The sequence below is a fragment of the Labrus mixtus genome, chromosome 12 (genome assembly GCF_963584025.1).
Source record: "Labrus mixtus chromosome 12, fLabMix1.1, whole genome shotgun sequence".
In the NCBI taxonomy this organism is placed as follows: domain Eukaryota; kingdom Metazoa; phylum Chordata; class Actinopteri; order Labriformes; family Labridae; genus Labrus; species Labrus mixtus.
In genome coordinates, this window is record NC_083623.1 from 1,203,998 (window position 1) to 1,219,502 (window position 15,505).

At 42.8% G+C, this 15,505-nt stretch overlaps 1 pseudogene; it reads right to left on the reverse strand.

The window, feature by feature from the left end:
* Window positions 1-10,980: 10,980 nt before the first annotated feature.
* LOC132985441 (tripartite motif-containing protein 16-like) lies at window positions 10,981-13,451 on the reverse strand (annotated as a pseudogene).
* Window positions 13,452-15,505: the final 2,054 nt, after the last annotated feature.

The following is a 15,505-nucleotide window of genomic DNA, read 5'->3' on the forward strand; positions in this document are numbered from 1 at the left end:
CTGCTAACACACACACACACACACACACACACACACACACACACACACACAGACACACACACACACACACACACACACAGACACACACACACACACACACACAGACACACACACACACACACACACACAGACACACACACACACACACACACACACACAGACACACACACACACACACACACACACACACACACACACACAGACACACACACACACACACACACACACACACACACACACACACACACACACAGACACACAGACAGATATCTAATTTTGCAACTATTTTGTTTTAATTTAAGAATCTTAAAGGAGCAGTATGTAACTCTGACCCCTAGTGTTTAAAATGGGTACTGCAGTCTAAATTCTAAACATCATAGAGAGCTGTCTCCCCCCCCCCCTCTCTAGAGTCCATGCTCACACAGGTCACCATGTGGTGGACTCTGAAGCTTCAGTGTTTATCCAGCTCTGCATGGGTCTGTAAACCTTTCTGTGTTCTAACCTCTCTCCATTTTTCAAAAGCATCTCCAATATTGATCCTAGTTTGAGCACGTTTCTGCTCGTGGAGCTTATTAGAAACATGCAGAGGCTTTTTAGGTCGGGTACAATCACTTCTATCTGAACCACTTCTCTTGCCCGCTTCCATCGCTGCAACACCTGTTGACCTGATAACTGCTCTCATATCTGACAAACCGAGGGGCGTCCAAAACGAGCCGTGTGGGGGGTGTCTTAAAAGCGCCTACCTTCTCTGGACCAAACAAATCCAGAGCATTCAGGAGCAGAATCTAAAGTTAGAAGGAGGACATACTGACTGCTGCATTGTTGTCAGAGAAGCCAGCACTTCAACATGTTTCCTTAATGATCAGATAGTAAGATACCTTTATCATCTCACTCTCTACACAGCTCACTGATTGGACCTTTACTTTTATTCTAGTTTTTTTTTCAAGAGAAGAAAGAAACACAAAGATTCAGTTGACAGGAGAAACAAAGAAGCTGAAGCATTTTGCCTTTTTCCATTCCTTAAACAAATAAATGTTTTCATCACTACAATCTGAAATCTTCTTATGTGAGTAAACTGTGTGAAAAAGTTTAATCTCGACCTCGTATTGATGCTCGTTCAATTTAGACTTCAGATTTGCAAACAGAACTCTGTCCACTGGCCTCTACGTTTTTCTTTGGGATTAATTGTGCAGTCTTAAAGGGGGAGGGGGTCATGTTTTGTTTTCGCAGGGAGACGCCAAGTAACGAAATAAGCGTCCAACCCCCCCCCGCCCATGGGAACGCACAAAGCAGCAGCAGCCTCGATAAGAGGAGGAGGGGGGACTGGAGTCAGCAGCCTCTCGTTCTCTCCATCAGAGGAAGTGTGCCTGGGCCGGGGGGTGCAGCGGTAGGTGGGGGTCTGGTTCCTGTCCCGGCTGACTGGGGTCCTTGTCCTGGCACTGCGGGCAGACGGGGCGAGGCCTCCCGGACTCGAAGGTGGGGCCGAGTGTTATGTTTGGTGTGGTCGCTGCAGCTGCTTCCTCCGCTGGAGAACACTAACACCTCACATCTGGATCAGCTGGTTCTGGAGCCGTCTGAAGGCAACGCTTCAGTCAGAACATTTGTAAGAATTCAGCTGATGAAAGGTTTTTGTTCAGAAGAAACCTTAAGGGCAAAAACACACTCCACTGGGAAATGGATTCTAATGTGTTCAAGTACCTTTTTTTCCATTCAGAACAAATCCTGAAGGACTTGGACCCAAAGCTCCAAATGTGTCGAGATCTTCCTGCCGACCTAAGGGGGCATTAGAACCGGTCAAAACAAACTCCAAATAGCGGCTCTTCACTGATCCTAGTTAACAGGTCATCAGACTGAGACCTGGTACTGATCCTAACAGGTCTTCAGACTGAGACCTGGTACTGATCCTAACAGGTCTTCAGACTGAGACCTGGTACTGATCCTAACAGGTCTTCAGACTGAGAATCACAAAGCAACATTTAGCTTTGCCTTCAGTCTTTCTTGCAGACTCACACCGGGTCCCTCGTCATGTCCTCCTCCATCCTCCACCCCCCCCCCCCCCCTCTTTTCTCCCAGCATGCCGTTCAGCTGCAGTGATGGATCGAGTCTCTCTCTCTAATCGAAGGATAATTGAATGGAGTGTTTGTTGGTGTCATGCAGGCTGACAGACTCAGGCGCTGCTGCAGAGCTAAACACGCTGTAATCTGGTTTGAAGGCGGGTCAAACTGAGTTTAGTTTAAACGGCAGAAGGTTATCTGCAGGTCTGAGCTGAGCGACGTCTCAGTTAGCGTTCAGTCAGACCTCTTCTCCTCCAGGATTATTGTCCTCTGTCTTCACACCTAAGACTGAGACGGTTTGAAACCATTTAAAAACTTTTAAACCACAATGCAGAGCCCCCCTTTTTGTCCCCTCACAGACCCCTAGGGATCAAGGATCTTCAGTTTCGGGGGCGACCAGACTAAATGATCCGCACCATGACAACGGGGCATCAGTGAGACTCTGAAAGCTGAATCTGAGCAGCGTCTCAGTGACAGTGAGCTGAAGTGTGTGAGGGTCTAACAGAGGATGTGTGTGTGCCGATCACACGCCTCCTTTGTCCTCACTCAGAAAAGAGAGAGAGGCCCGCACAAAGCAGTGACGAGTGCCCCGGCGCTGCTCTTTTCATTCAGCCTCCAGATGCTGGAGCGGCGGCCCTCTGGCCCCTGAAACATCCATCACAACACAAGAATCAGAGTCAGAGAGGAGCAGCACACCAACACTGATACTGTGACGGCGTTCAGGAGGACAGAAGAGTCTTATTCTGGTAGTGTAGTCCAACAGTAATAAAACTCATAGAGGATGTAGTTTGTACCACTGTGGGGCTGTGTCAGGCTGTACAGAGTCCAGGGGCGCTGCAGAAGGGGGAAAAGGGAGACTGCGTTCCCCCAGGCCCGAATGGAAGACGGGGCTCTCATTGGTCTAGAATGGGATTTGTGTCTAAGTCAGAAGTATCCTGGTTTTAGCTTTGTGTAAGTAAACATCATCTCCTGATTTCAGAAACCAGGATAAGTCCTTATCATTGTTATTTTTTATTTATTTTATTTTATTTTATTTTATTTTATTTTATTTTATTTTACTTAATTTATTTATTTTATTTTTTATTATTTTTATTTTTTATTTTATTTGTACTTTTCTACTCTTTTTTTTTCTTATAATGCTATTCTATTTTATTTATAATATGAACTTTTTTGTAGAAGCTGACTCCAATGTACCTGTACTGTCCTGTACCTGTGCAAATGGCAATAGACATCTATTCTATTCTTATCACGATTTTAAGGGACTTGATTGACCTGGGGAACGACGAAAGAAAACGACAGAAAAGATGTTGTGTCTTCTATTGGATCCTTAGTTATATATAAATTGAATAATGTAAGATAAACATTAACCCTTTATTGCCGTGTGGTGACTGATTTCTGCAGCTTCATGAATAAAGGTCTGAACATTGTTTGCCAGCTGGACGAGTTTCTGAAGCTTTCTGCTAAAAAACAAACAACAACAACAAACACACTGACGGTCCTCTATGAGGGAAGTTTCATTAAAAACAACACGTGTTGTTTTCTCCGAAGATAAAAGCCTGATTAGCTGCGGCTGGAGTGTAAAGAGAGCAGCTGAGCTCAGCGCCAAGAGGAGACAAAGAAACCAAACCAGAGTTCACCTGCCGATGTTATTCATCTCTGTTTTACGCTCTGACTCAGGCTCATGTTGGTGCACAGACCGGTCTGCAGCTTCACACACAACTGATAAATACACACACACAGAAAGTAGCAGGACTTAGCGGTAAGCCGAATAACTGGACTCCAACCACAGAGTCAACAGAGGCTACAGGAACTCAAACAACCCGAGAACAAGCTTCTTCTTTCAGACCACGTTCACGACCATGTGTATACAAGGCTCAACACTGATGGTAGAGGCTGCTGTATAAAGAGTCAATCAGTATTAACTCATCCATTCATACACATTCACACACTGATGGTAGAGGCCGCTGTGTAAAGGGTCCATCAGTATTAACTCATCCATTCACACACTGATGGTAGAGGCCACTGTGTAAAGGGTCCATCAGTATTAACTCATCCATTCACACACTGATGGTAGACGCTGCTGAGTAAAGAGTCCATCAGTATTAACTCATCCATTCACACACTGATGGTAGAGGCTGCTGTATAAAGAGTCCATCAGTATTAACTCATCCATTCATACACACTGATGGTAGAGGCCGCTGTGTAAAGGGTCCATCAGTATTAACTCATCCATTCACACACTGATGGTAGACGCTGCTGAGTAAAGAGTCCATCAGTATTAACTCATCCATTCACACACTGATGGTAGAGGCTGCTGTATAAAGAGTCCATCAGTATTAACTCATCCATTCATACACACTGATGGTAGAGGCCGCTGTGTAAAGGGTCCATCAGTATTAACTCATCCATTCACACACTGATGGTAGACGCTGCTGAGTAAAGAGTCCATCAGTATTAACTCATCCATTCACACACTGATGGTAGAGGCTGCTGTATAAAGAGTCAATCAGTATTAACTCATCCATTCATACACACTGATGGTAGAGGCCGCTGTGTAAAGGGTCCATCAGTATTAACTCATCCATTCACACACTGATGGTAGAGGCCACTGTGTAAAGGGTCCATCAGTATTAACTCATCCATTCACACACTGATGGTAGACGCTGCTGAGTAAAGAGTCCATCAGTATTAACTCATCCATTCACACACTGATGGTAGAGGCTGCTGTATAAAGAGTCCATCAGTATTAACTCATCCATTCATACACATTCACACCCTGATGGTAGAGGCTGCTGAGTAAAGAGTCCATCAGTATTAACTCATCCATTCATACACATTCACACCCTGATGGTAGAGGCCGCTGTGTAAAGAGTCCATCAGTATTAACTCATCCATTCACACACTGATGGTAGAGGCTGCTGTGTAAAGAGTCCATCAGTATTAACTCATCCATTCATACATATTCACACACTGATGGTAGAGGCCGCTGTGTAAAGAGTCCATCGGTATTAACTCATCCATTCATACATACTGATGGTAGAGGCTGCTGAGTAAAGAGTCCATCAGTAATAACTCATCCATTCATACACACTGATGGTAGAGGCTGCTGAGTAAAGAGTCCATCAATATTAACTCATCCATTCATACATATTCACACACTGATGGTAGAGGTTGCTGTGTAAAGAGTCCATCGGTATTAACTCATTCATTCATACACATTCACACCCTGATGGTAGAGGCCGCTGTGTAAAGAGTCCATCAGTATTAACTCATCCATTCACACACTGATGGTAGAGGCTGCTGTATAAAGAGTCCATCAGTATTAACTCATCCATTCATACACATTCACACCCTGATGGTAGAGGCTGCTGAGTAAAGAGTCCATCAGTATTAACTCATCCATTCATACACATTCACACCCTGATGGTAGAGGCCGCTGTGTAAAGAGTCCATCAGTATTAACTCATCCATTCACACACTGATGGTAGAGGCTGCTGTGTAAAGAGTCCATCAGTATTAACTCATCCATTCATACATATTCACACACTGATGGTAGAGGCCGCTGTGTAAAGAGTCCATCGGTATTAACTCATCCATTCATACATACTGATGGTAGAGGCTGCTGAGTAAAGAGTCCATCAGTAATAACTCATCCATTCATACACACTGATGGTAGAGGCTGCTGAGTAAAGAGTCCATCAGTATTAACTCATCCATTCATACATATTCACACACTGATGGTAGAGGTTGCTGTGTAAAGAGTCCATCGGTATTAACTCATTCATTCATACACATTCACACCCTGATGGTAGAGGCCGCTGTGTAAAGAGTCCATCAGTATTAACTCATCCATTCATACACATTCACACACTGATGGTAGAGGCTGCTGAGTAAAGAGTCCATCAGTATTAACTCATCCATTCATACACACTGATGGTAGAGGCCGCTGAGTAAAGAGTCCATCAGTATTAACTCATCCATTCATACACACTGATGGTAGAGGCTGCTGAGTAAAGAGTCCATCAGTATTAACTCATCCATTCATACACATTCACACACTGATGGTAGAGGTTGCTGTGTAAAGAGTCCATCGGTATTAACTCATTCATTCATACACATTCACACCCTGATGGTAGAGGCCGCTGTGTAAAGAGTCCATCAGTATTAACTCATCCATTCATACACATTCACACACTGATGGTAGAGGCTGCTGAGTAAAGAGTCCATCAGTATTAACTCATCCATTCATACACACTGATGGTAGAGGCCGCTGAGTAAAGAGTCCATCAGTATTAACTCATCCATTCATACACACTGATGGTAGAGGCTGCTGAGTAAAGAGTCCATCAGTATTAACTCATCCATTCATACACATTCACACACTGATGGTAGAGGTTGCTGTGTAAAGAGTCCATCAGTATTAACTCATTCATTCATACACATTCACACCCTGATGGTAGAGGCTGCTGTGTAAAGAGTCCATCAGTATTAACTCATCCATTCATACACATTCACACACTGATGGTAGAGGCCACTATGTAAAGAGTCCATCGGTATTAACTCATCCATTCATACATACTGATGGTAGAGGCTGCTGAGTAAAGAGTCCATCAGTAATAACTCATCCATTCATACACACTGATGGTAGAGGCTGCTGAGTAAAGAGTCCATCAGTATTAACTCATCCATTCATACACATTCACACACTGATGGTAGAGGCCGCTGAGTAAAGAGTCCATCAGTATTAACTCATCCATTCATACACACTGATGGTAGAGGTTGCTGTGTAAAGAGTCCATCGGTATTAACTCATTCATTCATACACATTCACACCCTGATGGTAGAGGCCGCTGTGTAAAGAGTCCATCAGTATTAAGTCATCCATTCATACACATTCACACACTGATGGTAGAGGCTGCTGAGTAAAGAGTCCATCAGTATTAACTCATCCATTCATACACACTGATGGTAGAGGCCGCTGAGTAAAGAGTCCATCAGTATTAACTCATCCATTCATACACACTGATGGTAGAGGCTGCTGAGTAAAGAGTCCATCAGTATTAACTCATCCATTCATACACATTCACACACTGATGGTAGAGGCCACTGTGTAAAGAGTCCATCAGTATTAACTCATCCATTCATACACATTCACACACTGATGGTAGAGGCCGCTGAGTAAAGAGTCCATCAGTATTAACTCATCCATTCATACACACTGATGGTAGAGGTTGCTGAGTAAAGAGTCCATCAGTATTAACTCATCCATTCATACACATTCACACACTGATGGTAGAGGTTGCTGTGTAAAGAGTCCATCAGTATTAACTCATTCATTCATACACATTCACACCCTGATGGTAGAGGCTGCTGTGTAAAGAGTCCATCAGTATTAACTCATCCATTCATACACATTCACACACTGATGGTAGAGGCCACTATGTAAAGAGTCCATCGGTATTAACTCATCCATTCATACATACTGATGGTAGAGGCTGCTGAGTAAAGAGTCCATCAGTAATAACTCATCCATTCATACACACTGATGGTAGAGGCTGCTGAGTAAAGAGTCCATCAGTATTAACTCATCCATTCATACACATTCACACACTGATGGTAGAGGCCGCTGAGTAAAGAGTCCATCAGTATTAACTCATCCATTCATACACACTGATGGTAGAGGTTGCTGTGTAAAGAGTCCATCGGTATTAACTCATTCATTCATACACATTCACACCCTGATGGTAGAGGCCGCTGTGTAAAGAGTCCATCAGTATTAAGTCATCCATTCATACACATTCACACACTGATGGTAGAGGCTGCTGAGTAAAGAGTCCATCAGTATTAACTCATCCATTCATACACACTGATGGTAGAGGCCGCTGAGTAAAGAGTCCATCAGTATTAACTCATCCATTCATACACACTGATGGTAGAGGCTGCTGAGTAAAGAGTCCATCAGTATTAACTCATCCATTCATACACATTCACACACTGATGGTAGAGGTTGCTGTGTAAAGAGTCCATCAGTATTAACTCATTCATTCATACACATTCACACCCTGATGGTAGAGGCTGCTGTGTAAAGAGTCCATCAGTATTAACTCACCCATTCATACACATTCACACACTGATGGTAGAGGCCACTGTGTAAAGAGTCCATCGGTATTAACTCATCCATTCATACATACTGATGGTAGAGGCTGCTGAGTAAAGAGTCCATCAGTAATAACTCATCCATTCATACACACTGATGGTAGAGGCTGCTGAGTAAAGAGTCCATCAGTATTAACTCATCCATTCATACACATTCACACACTGATGGTAGAGGCTGCTGAGTAAAGAGTCCATCAGTATTAACTCATCCATTCATACACACTGATGGTAGAGGCTGCTGAGTAAAGAGTCCATCAGTATTAACTCATCCATTCATACACAGTCACACACTGATGGTAGAGGTTGCTGTGTAAAGAGTCCATCAGTATTAACTCATTCATTCATACACATTCACACCCTGATGGTAGAGGCCGCTGTGTAAAGAGTCCATCAGTATTAACTCATTCATTCATACACATTCACACACTGATGGTAGAGGCCGCTGTGTAAAGAGTCCATCCGTATTAACTCATCCATTCATACACATTCACACACTGATGGTAGAGGCCGCTGAGTGAAGAGTCCATCAGTATTAACTCATCCATTCATACACACTGATGGTAGAGGCTGCTGAGTAAAGAGTCCATCAGTATTAACTCATCCATTCACACATTGATGGTATCAGCTGATCTAAAGAGGAGCGTTGCATTTCTCAAACATTTACAGCGTCTGAACTGACAATCTTCACACATTTTTTTAACTTCCTCCAGTCTCTTCCTCTTTTTTTGAGACACCTCCTCTTGCATAATAATCAGTTTTGAAACTTTATTAACAAGACTAATATGAACCTTTATTTTCTGACACACAGACTCTGTCAGACTCTCATTCTCATCATAATAAATTAAAAAAGGAGAAACAGTGTAAGTGGTCATGTAAAATAAATAAACATTGCACAAAAAAAAGTTGGTAATAAATCTTATACAGTCGGAAAGCCTGTTTATTTCCATTTGAAATGGTGCCACATTTGGAAGGAACATGCATTTGTGGGATGAGCAGCAGAGCTGAGTATATGGGTTACGCCTATGAAACACCTTACTCTGCTGTTGATTCTTGTTTGGTGTCGTTTAGTGGATTGGATGATTGAAGTCTGAAGAAACAAAACGTATTAGCAATTTAACAATCAATTCATTTAACGAACAGGAGCTTCAGTAGCGTGTGGAAGAACCATACACAGCCACAAAAGCCTGGCCCCTCCTCCTCATGTTTGGTCCCAGACTGTGGAGATATGGGATTGCCACTGGTTGCAGAATCTCATCTCAATATCTGTCTGCGTTGAGATTGCCTCCAATGATGACAAGCCGAGAAGATTTGGCAAGTTTTTTCATCTCTCAGATGCTCCATTTTGGTGTGTGTGTCTCTTTAAATGCAATAGAGCTCAACAGTGACCGCTCACTTTTTCGGTGGCTCTGGTTCCAGAAGTAAATTTCCCCGTTCAAATCCTCCCTTGATTTTTCACAAAATACAGAGGAGTGATGTTCACTGGGAAAACTCAGGGGGGGCTCATTGCATTTAAAGAGACACACACACCATTTAAAGAGACACACACACCAAAACGGAGCGTTCTGAGAGAGCTTATATTAAGAGATTGACGCCTGGAACCAAGATAGCCAGCTACCCCAATACTCATGACTATATTACATTTAATTCTGCACCAAAACGGTGTTAAAAAATGGAAGAAAAGGCAAAGGTACAAGATATAATTTTTGTCCGGAGTCAAGGAACTACACATCCCACAATCCATTGCGAATGAGATCGTTTCTTCTTAAAAGTAACTTTAGTCGTTGTTATCGTGTTTATACTGTTAATGCACGTGTTGTACTATCTTGTAGTTTGTGTTGTTGGAATTATAAACTACATTCACTGCAGCATGTCAAAGTTATTAGTACTTTTCGTGTTAGCTAACCTACTAGCTAGCATGCTAGCGAAACTTCTCTGTTCGCATACAGCGCCGAGGGAGCGGGAAACATTGCCATGGTAACAGCAAGCTCAGCCAATCAGAGACGTGGCTGTGACACTCATGGGTGATGGGTTGTAAAGATTTTTTCAAAGAGATATTAAAGATATTATGAAGAGATTTCTTCATACTGGGGTAGCTCGAGGTCAGTATACCTTGGATGGTTATTATGTTACAGCCAAAAATCAAATCTGCTGTAAGAGAAAATTAAGGAGATTTTTACTTCCTGCACCTCACTGTTGAGCTCTATGACCCCAGAGGAGGTTTGTGACCCTGTATAAACCAGCTCTCTCAGAACGCTCCGTTTTGGTGTGTGTGTCTCTTTAAATGCAATGACCCCCCCCCCCCTGAGTTTTCCCCATAGACATCACTCCTCTGTAGAGAGAATAAAAATGGCCGACCTGCACTAAAGTTTTGTTCTAGTCTGGGGGTGGAGTCCATGGGTGGAGCTACCAGGGCAGGGGAGGGGATTTCTTTTCACCAGAATCCCACTGTGACATCACAAGGAGAGCACATTTGAAACGGAGCATTTTTCTCTGTGTTGTAAGACTTATGCAGACCACAAACAAAGGACTGGATGGGTTTATTTCACATGTTGTAGGTCAGTAGACTCTCAGGTTACCCAGATATATGTTCAAAAACACTGAAGAAGAGGATTTTTTATAATATGTCTCCTTTAAATGTTTTGACTTTTGACCTCATGATTTTGATTTATGAGCAAAAAAAACATTCTCAACGAAGTCAAGTTTTCATTTTTATTTTTTCAACTGGTGGAAATGGGCTTCCATAGTTTGCAATGAAGACCAGATGAAAACATTTAGTTCATGTGTGTTTATTCAGGATGTTAAACTTCAGTTTGTTCACACATCAAATCAGTAAAGTGTGTTCAATCATTTCATGAACACATTCACTTCATCCACACAATCACTTTGTTTGATCAGAATCTCCACTCACAGAAAACAATGATTTATCTCCTTATTGATTTAATCAGGAGGATTACATTTTTAAAACACCTCAGAGGACATTTTTACATCACTTTGAATATGAACAACAACATTTATTCTGACTAACTCATTTCTTTAAGTGTGATTTTATAGATTTTCTACAAATGTACAAAGTGGTGAGAAGAGAAAATCAGCATGAAAGAAAAGTTTACTACTCTCTCTCTCTCTCTTCAGACTCCTGAATCAGAACAGAAACAACAGAAAATATAAATGTATGAAAACAAATAATCAAACATCCAGAGCGGAGGGAAGTTGATATTTATCACGCAGAGAAATGTCAGTTCAGGTGAACAAAAGTCATCCTGAGCAGTGAAAGAGTCCACGGCTAAACAGACACAGGAAGGAGTGTCACTTAAAGACACTCAAACATTTACAGAACAGACGAGAAGAGGTCAAAGTACCGCCCATAAAGTTTGATTGACAGGTGACCACGATCAGATCTCAGCAATGAGCGTGGATAAAAATCAAGTTGAAGATTTAAAACACAGCAAGTTAAACATCTGTCTCGTTAATGACTTCTGTCTATTTCAGTTTACACAACTCAGCAGAGTCTCCAACACACCTGTAAACCCAGAGTCCAGCATGTAGAAGCTGAGTGAATGTGGTCTGGACTCTGTGGAGGAGAGTCATGGTTTCAGAGATGCTGTAGAAGGACAGAATACCTGCTCTGTGATCCAGGTACACTCCTACTCTGGAGGACTGAGGACCTGAGACAAGAGTGCTGACATTGTTGTAATAACAGTTATAACTGTTGTTGAAATAATATAACGCCCAAGATTTGTTATTACGTCCAAACATACACTCATTTGAACTCCCTACTCTGCTGATATTCTTGTATGTGACTGCTACAGAAACTCCCCCTCTTCCTCTCTTCTCCACTTCCCATTAAACGTCCACTCAGACTCTCTCTACTCAGGACCTGAAGATATCGAGTGAATCTGTCTGGGTGACTAGAATAAGGATTGGTCTGACCTGTAAATGTTACTTTTCTGTTCCCATCAGATAATTTCAGATGTGTGTGTGCTGTGTTTGGATCCAGTGTTATGTCACATGAATATTTTAAGAACTCAGCTCTGGTCTTGGGCTCTGGTTCTGGCAGTAAAACATCCACTTCAGTCACTGTCTGTGAGATGTTTGTCCATTTCTCTCTCAGGACGTCCTGTAGTTTATCTCTGACTTCTGACACAGCCGCTGTCACGTCCTTAAAGAACCTCAGAGGACGGATCTTGATGCTGGATGAGTGTGTAGATTCACTGAGTGGTGACAGTGAGGGGTAGTCGTGTAGAAACTGGTTGTGGTCCTGTGTGTGTGACAGCTTCTTCATCTCAGCGTCTCTCCTCTTCAGCTCAGTGATCTCCTGCTCCAGCTTCTCCTGAAGCTCTCTGACTCGACTCACTTCAGTTTGCTGCTGGGATCTGACCTGCTGCTTCACATCAGAGCGTCTTTTCTCCATGAGACGGATCAGCTCAGTGAACATCTTCTCACTGTTCCCCACTGTTTTATCAGCGGAGCCATTGATAGCCTTCACCTCCTGTTGGAGCAGCTTCACATCTTTCTCTCTGTCCTGGATTCTCTGCTGGATGTTTTGTCGACTCACCTCCAGCTCTCTCTGCTTCTCGTTCCTTTCTGCTGCAGCTGAGACTGTGTCATGACCTTTGTGTTCATCCATTAAACAGAGATAACAGATAGACTGCTGATCAGTACGACAGAACATCTTCATCACCTCATCATGACGAGAGCAGACGTTCTCCTGGAGCTTCTTGGAGGGCTCCACCAGCTTGTGTTTCTTAAAGACAGGTAGTTCATAATGAGGCTGGAGGTGTTTCTCACAGTAAGAAGCCAGACACTGCAGACAGGACTTACAGGCTTTCAGTTTTCTCCCGGTGCAGACATCACAGGCCACATCTTCAGATCCAGCATAGCAGTGATCAGCAGGAGCAGCTTGGAGTCCAGTCTTCTTCAGCTCCTCCACTAAATCTGCCAACATGGTGTTTTTCATCAGGTCAGGCCTTGCTGTGAAGGTCTGTCTACACTAAGGGCAGCTGTAGACTGTCTTCTCATCCTCTGTATCCCAGTGGCTTTTAATACACTTCATGCAGTAACTGTGTCCACAGGTAAGAGTCACCGGATCCTCCAGGAGATCCAGACAGATCGAACAAGAGAAGGTTTCCCGGTCCAGCTGAAGTCCTTTCTGCGCCATTTCTCCTCTCGGTAACAACGACTGTCTGAGATTCACTTCCTCATAACTGAAAACAAGTTTCACCTCTGATCTACAAAGCATGTGTCTGTGCATGTGACTGTACAGGTGTTGTTGGTTACACCCATCCTCAAACTGTAGATCTAAAGGGGAGGGAACCATGAAGTATGAGGACAGAGTGCAGCAGGCTGTGTTTGAGAGCAGGAAGAAGAGGGAGGGCTGATCGAACTACGATTCATTCCAGGAAGAGGAGCGGTTTGAGAGAGATACTTGTTTACAACAGAGAACATTTCTCTTTTAAAAACACTTCTCCTTTCAGATTTTAGAAAAGGTGTCACACTCACTTTATTTCAAAATAAAAGCAGGGTTGAATATAAACATCAAGTAAAGTATACTCTCAGTATAAGGAGGTACAAAACTTCTAAATATTGTCGAATGATCGAGGGTCGAGTTACTTTTACCACACAGGTTTATTGTAGGTGATCAACATACAGCTACATAGTTACCCGTTTGAGTCAAAGGTCTGTATTAAACTCGGACATTTCTGTGAACACTTCCGTTTGTTTTTCTTTTGACAAAAACCAAAAACATTAAAGAGGACATATGATCCCCCTCCTCCACCTTTTCAAACAGTCCTCTCCTCCCCCTTTTCAAACAGTCCCCTCCTCCACCTTTTCAAACAGTCCCCTCCTCCATCTTTTCAAACAGTCCCCTCCTCCACCTTTTCAAACAGTCCCCTCCTCCACCTTTTCAAACAGTCCCTCTGTGGTCTAAATGAAACATCTGTGCTTTGGTCAAAATATAACATGAATCAAGCACCAGAGGAGGTTTGTGACCCTGTATAAACCAGCTCTCTCAGAACGCTCCGTTTTGGTGTGTGTGTCTCTTTAAATGTAATGACCCCCCCCCCCCCTCCCCCCCGAGTTTTCCTGGTAGACATCAATCCTCTGTAGAGAGAATAAAAATGGCCGACCTGTGAAACAGTTTTGTTCTAGGCTGGGGGTGGAGTCCATGGGTGGAGATTCCAGGGGAGGGGAAGGGATTTTTTTGCAAGTGATTTAGTATAAATTCATAAATCATTTCTGTCCTCACTAACAAGCCCTAAAAACACATCTAACATACATGTACAGGAAGCAGATTATTGCCGTCTTCCTGCACATGGATCGCTTGTTTACCTGTCTTCATGCTAAGCAGGGTGGAGTCCAGAGGGGTTTCATGGACCCCTCTTTAAATCTTATAGCCCACCTTGCCTTACAAGAGGTGGGACTTATGTTGAAATCCACTTTTCAGGCTGCAACAGGCAGCTCATAGTTTTCAGTATCCAGACGTTTGTTTGCAATTTTTAAAAATACTTTAAATTGTGATTTTGGACGTACATGTTGTTCTGAGTCCTGACTCCTGAACCCCTCACTGTCAATGAGGAAACAAACATGGAGGACGACAGGCAGGAAGAAGCGATGATAGGTTTCGAACTTTATTCTGAAGGAAAATGTAAAATAATGAATAAAGACATGGAGCATCATTTTTGTGATTGAATCGCCTTCAAAAGGCCGTTTCATATTTAAGTGTGTTTTACTTTAGTTTGCACTGAAGGCCTCCTAGTGACGTTCATGAAACGTTTCTTTGTTGCTGTTTACGTCAAAACCTGATCTGAGCTTCACTTTAAGCACAGACGATGTGTCTGTAGAGGTCTGAAACACATTTCCTTAAACAGTTACATGATGCCCGTTAACTCATTTAAAAAGGTGACTCAAACTCTGAATCTCTTGTTGTCCTGCAAACCTGATTTAAAAAGCTTCAGATCAGACGTCAACAATTCTACAAACTACAATTCACTTATCAGACTCTTTTATCCAAAGCGACGTACATCAGAGAGTAAAAACAACACAAGCAAGGATCTAGAAAAAAGGGAACAATGTCAGTAAGAGCAAACGATCAGCTTTGAGTCTGATTGGACACACAGGTGCTGACAGGAAGTGACCAGAGGCAAAGCACAACATTGAGGGCAGTTCTTGAGAGCTCTAATCAGTATAGAAACCATCTTATAAGTCGTCGTTATCAAACAAAAACCATCGTCATTACCATCATCATCATCAATAATATGGAGACCATCATCATTAAGTTAGTAGGTATTCATGAA